Below are 6,019 nucleotides of genomic sequence, written 5' to 3' on the forward strand. Positions count from 1 at the left end.
AAACACTTAGAAAGTGAAAGTTGCTCAGAAAGAGTGTCTGACTCTTGGCGATCCCATGGATTATACAGTCCGTGGAATTCTCCAGGCCAGAATACTGGAGTGTGTAGCCTTTCCCTTCCCCAGGGGACCTTCCCAACGCAGGGACCGAACCCAGGTCTCCCACATTGCAGGCAGACTCTTTACCAGCTGGGCCACCAGGGAAGCTCTAACACACAGCACTAAGGAAAACTTATTTCACAAGAAGTCTGGGGGCTCAGTTCCACAGGTGGTAACTTCAGTGGCTCAGGATTGTAACCAGGGAGCCAGGCTCTGTCCGTCTTCCTGCCTGTCCTCTTTTTGTCCTCCTGGCTGACCCTCTGTGGTGTAACACAGTGCTGACATCTCCAGGCATCATCTGCTTGTACAACAACGTCCGTGTCTCTCCAAGGCTTTTCACCCAAGCCCCTTGGTAGATTTCACCTACGTGTCTTACTAGGAGCCCTTAAATGCCTGTTTCCAAATCAGTTATTAACATGGAGAACAGAATTGCTGTGATTGGCTTAAAGTCACCAAGATCCCTCCCCTTAGGTTATGAATAGCCTGTGAAGCATATAGCCTTCTGAAAGCTAAACAAAACTGGTTCTGTTAGCAAGAGAACGGACATGGGTTAGGGATCAGCAGTGTCTGTCCTCCTGTTTAAGAAATTGGGGGAGGCCTGTCTAACCGACAACAGTTTAAAATAGAAAATTATAATCATACAAACTCATACTAAATTACAATTCTACAAACAATGTGTACCACAGAAAATTGGTTTAACAAACGGTGGGTATTCTCTCCCTGATACCACGCCATTTGGTTACTGCGTTTGGCTGCACCACGCGGCATGCGGGACCTTAGTTCCCCAGCCAGAGAGGGAACCTGGACCCCTGCAGTGGAAACACGATCACTTTAACCACTGGACTGCCACGGAAGCCCCTGGCTACTTTTATTTTTAATTTTTGAAATCTGTCAAGCACTGGAAGTACAGGATAATGCCTGTGGTAGGTATCACCCAGCTTTGGTAGGTCATAACATTTTGCTATCATTTGCTTTAAGGGTCCCTGTTTAAAGAGAAAATGAAGTTATCCTCTTAAGTACCACCACCTCTAATCTTACTCTTTCCTTTTCCAAAGGTAAACACTATTCTGAATTTGCTGGACATCCTTTCTGTTTTTCTTGTCTGTACTATATGTACAGATGTATCCACAGTGTGTAACATGTGCAGTTTGCTTTTTTCCAGTCAATAGTATTTTGAAATTTATCTCATATATGTAACTCTAGCTGGTTTATTTTTTGCCACTTGGTATTTCACTGAATGTATATGCCACATTTACTTATCATTTCTCTGTTGATACAAAAGTTTTAAATTCTTGATCATTTCAACCAGTGTGGTACCAAATAAACATACTTGAACATCTTGTGCACATGTGTTGGGTGTGTATTTAGAAACAAAATTGTTGGGTCAGGGGGCATATGCAATTTCAACATAGCTAAATATTTCCAAATGGGTCTGCAAGGTGGTGGAACCAGTTGGATTATATTCTCATTGGCAATGTGTATGCTGGGTTCCTCCCTCTTGTCTTGCATTTAATCTCAGATGATTTATTGCAGCCAGTCTGGCACTGAAACAGCCTCATTTTAGTTTACATTCCCTGTGGACGTGTACACGTATGTATGCATTAAACAGTAAGTAACCCGCGAAACAAACTGCCCTTACCACCCTCACTAAATGCCGTGCTCCGTGTGCCTGTGACATCATGCCAAACCCCCAAAACAAGGCAAAAAATACAAATACACAGAGTTTGTTAGTGGATCTGTTTAACAAACATTTTCATGCTCAAAGGAAAACAGACCTAGAAAATAACCCTAAACGTATCAATGAATTACTTAGATCTAGGGAGGTGTCTGTCTATATAAGGAGTGTATCTTTTTACCAAAATAAGTTAAAAAATCAGCACTCAATTCAACATAAATTATATAGATCAACCATACATAAGCTACGTTATTACACAAAATATACAAACTCACCTGTTAATGTAGCTAAAATACTTAAAAGGCAGGCATTGAATTCCATTAACATGGGTTTGCTCCCAGCCTCTTTTGTTTTTAATAAAATTGTTCATGCAAGCATCATAAAGATTAAAAGGAACCAGTATCAAGCACATGAAAATAGTAGCTCACAATGCCTGTCTTACTCACACCCCCAAGGGAAACAGCGGTAATCAAAATTAAGCCATAAATGAAGTCTGAGTAAGTTTATCTAGGGTGGGTAAATTTCCTGTCAGCCACCATCATCATACAAGTAATCCAAATTCATAGAAAACACCACTGTAAAATGTTACAGAATAACCACCGCAACAAACAAGTTCTAAGCCTTAAAAAGCCATAGCAGAAATAAACTGAAAGTGACTTTAATGTTTCCTGAGTACACAACAGCTGAAACCCAAACCAGTATTAGATACCCCAAGCCTAAACCCAAACAGTCACAATAACAAAATTATTCACCAGAATACTAGCAATAGCTTTACACTTAGGACTTAGCAGAGCTTTATACACGTAAAGGAGTCTGTTCAATGATCAATAAACACAGGCAAACCTCATCAGCGCTTGCTAACCCAGTCCATACACTGCCATCTTCAGCAAAACCCTAAAAATGAACTGCAGTAAGCATACTCAAAAAACATAAAAACACTGGGTCAGATGTGTAAGTTATGGGATGAGGAGAAATGGGCTACATTTTCTATTTCAAGAACTTATTTCCTATGACAAAAAAGTTTTCATGAAACTGAAAACCAAACGATTTAGTGGTAAATTCAGAATTGAGCGTTTAATTGAATCAGGCCATAAAACACACACACACTGCCCATCACCCTCTTCAAGTATCACATTAACCTGTAAACCACTTAACTGAGAGGAAACAAGTCGTAACAAGGTAGTGAAAGTTGCTCAGTCGTGTCCAACTCTTTGTGACTGATGGACTATACAGTCCACAGTATTCTCCAGGCCAGACTTTGGGGTCGGTAGTATTTCCCTTCCCTAGGGGATCTTGCCAACCCAGGGATCGAGCCCAGGTCTGCCACGTTGCAGTGGATTCTTTACCAGCTGAGCCATGAGGGAAGCCCAGCAGACCAGAAAAGGTGCTTGGAGAAATCAAGGTATAGCTTAGACGGAGCACCTAGCTCACACCCAGGAGAATGCATGAGTCACAAATACCCTGAACTAAATCCAGTCCAAACCACCCACACATTCAACTACTACAAGTTATACAAAACATTCACCCAATATCTAAAGCACAGGAGATAACGACCGAGCAATCCCACTCCTGGGCATACACCCAGAAAAAACCATAATTCAGAAAGGCAGAGGCACCCCAACATTCGCTGCAGCACTATTTACAACATCAGGACGTGGAAACAACGAAAATGTCCATCGACACGAACGGATAAAGCAGATCTGGTACATGTAGACAATGGGCATTAGGCAGAAAAGGAACAAAATTGGGTTATTGATGGAGACGCGGTCTAGGGACTGGTAAACAGAGTGAACTAAATCAGAAAAATATATTAATGCATATATGTGGAATCTAGAAAAAATGGTACGGATGACCTTATTTGCAAAACAGAAAGAGAGACACAGAGAACAAATGTATGGACCCCCGGCTGAGGGTGGTGGGATGAACTGGGAGATGGAGGCTGATATATCTCTTTTATACATACTGTCAACAGTGTATATAACTGATGACAACCTACTGCATAGCTCAGCAAACTCCGCACTCTGTGAGGACCTCAACGGGAAGGATGTCCAAACAAGAGGGGCTACATGTAGACGTGCAGCTGATTCACGGTGCTGAATAGCAGAAACTAACAACACTACAAAACAACTATACTCCAATAAAAATTCATTTAAAAAATGAAGTGCAGGAGATAGAAATTCAAAAAATTTTTTTGGCATTAGGCTTCCTCAGTGGCTCAGCAGTAAAATCTGTCTGCAATGCAAGAGACCCGGGTTCCACCCCTGGGTCGGGAAGATCTGCTGGAGAAGAGAATGGCAACCCACTCCAGTATTCATGCCTGGAGAAGCCCACGGACAGAGGAGACTGTGGGCTACAGTCCATGGAGTTGCAAAATAGTCAGACATCACCGAGCGACTGAACAACAACAAAAAATGTACCATAAGGGAGTGATGAAAGAAATATTAAAAGTAATAAAAATCAGAGCTTGTCCCTTTTACTTTTGCATAATTTAACTAGTAAATATTTAAAAAGAGAATTTAAGCATGAGACAAGTGCTCCGGCCTGGTGCACTGGGAAGACCCAGAGGAATCGGGTGGAGAGGGAGGTGGGAGGGGGGATCGGGATGGGGAATACGTGTAAATCTATGGCTGATTCATATCAATGTATGACAAAACCCACTGGAAAAAATAAAGAAAGAAAGAAAAAATAATAATAAAAAGAGAATTTAAGTTAAATGTGCCAAAACCAGATGAGCTAATCAGTTTCCCAGAACAGATTCATCTACGTGGCAAAATAGATTTATAAGTAGACATGATAAGCCAAACAAGCCTGTGAAAGCTGGCTGTCCAGAAAAGAACTTTAGTTCAATTTTTAAAATTACTCAGAAAACTAAAACTTAAATGTTCATCTAAAGAAGTACAGCTTTTTAGAAACAGTCTACAACCTTATCTAGCCATCAGTTAGGAAAGCATTCAACATTATCTTAATACCAACAACAAATTAATCAACTCCTAGTTTAACCCTGAACTAACCCATTAATTTATAGAAGCACTAATGTTAATATGAGTAAGAAGAAATTTTTATGAGTAATAAGAAATATAAGCATAAGCTTACATCGATGACTAACACTATACTGATAATAGTAAGTAAAACTAAACCAATAGTCAACTATTTATCAAATATATTGTTAAACCAAAACAGGTAGGCACCTATGGGAAGATTTTAAAAAATAAAAGGAACTTGGCAAACATAAGCTGTGCCTGTTTACCAAAAACACTACCTCTGGCATAATAAGCATTAGAGGCACTGCCTGCCCCCTGACATCAGGAAACAGGTGCGGCATCCTGACCGCGTGAAGACAGCATCACGATTTGTTCTCTAAATGAGGACTTGTATGAATGGGCATGTGAAGGTTTTACTGTCTCTTACCTTCAATCAGAGAAACTGACCTTCCTGCGAAGAGGCAGGAATGACAAAATAAGACCCTATGGAGTTTTAATTAACTGCAAAAATAAAACCACTAATGGCTAACAATTTCATATGGGTCAACAATTTTGGGTGGGGTGACCTCGAAGAATAAAAAGCCTCCAAGTGATTAAAATCTAGACCTAGTGGTCAGAAGAATGAAACCTCTTTTGATCCAAAAACTCAATCAACAGAACTGGTCGCCCTTTGGCTAACAGCACAGCCTTATTCTAGAGTTCCTAGCGACATGAGGATTTACAACCACAGAGTCAGGTCAGGACACCCCAGTGGTGTAACCACTATTAGGACTTTAATCATTGAACAGATCTAAGTGATCTGAGTTCAGAATAGAGCCATCCAACTGATTTCCATCTACACTGGATTTCTCCCAGTATGAAAGGACACGAGAAATAAGGCCTACTTACAAAACTGCCTTAAAATAATTAATGATATAATTTTAGTGTAATTCATAATTACTCTGCCCAAGAAAAGGGTTTGTTAGGGTGACAGAGCCCCATAATTTCAAAAAACTTAAACTTTTATAATCAGAGGTTGCACTCCTCTCCCTTAAAAAATGTTTTTTAATATTTAATCCAATTTCTCTAGCCATGGCATTCCTTGAGTCAGTTCAGTCGCTCAGTCATGTCTGACTCTTTTCAACCCCGTGGATTGCAGCACGCCAGGCTTCCCTGTCCATCACCAACTGCTAAAGCTTGCTCAAACCCATGTCTATCGAGTCAGTGATGCCATCCAACCATCTCATCCTCTGTCGTCCCCTTCTCCTCCTGCCCTCAGTCTTTCCCA

This window comes from Cervus canadensis, chromosome 22 (assembly GCF_019320065.1).
Source record: "Cervus canadensis isolate Bull #8, Minnesota chromosome 22, ASM1932006v1, whole genome shotgun sequence".
NCBI classification, from domain to species: domain Eukaryota; kingdom Metazoa; phylum Chordata; class Mammalia; order Artiodactyla; family Cervidae; genus Cervus; species Cervus canadensis.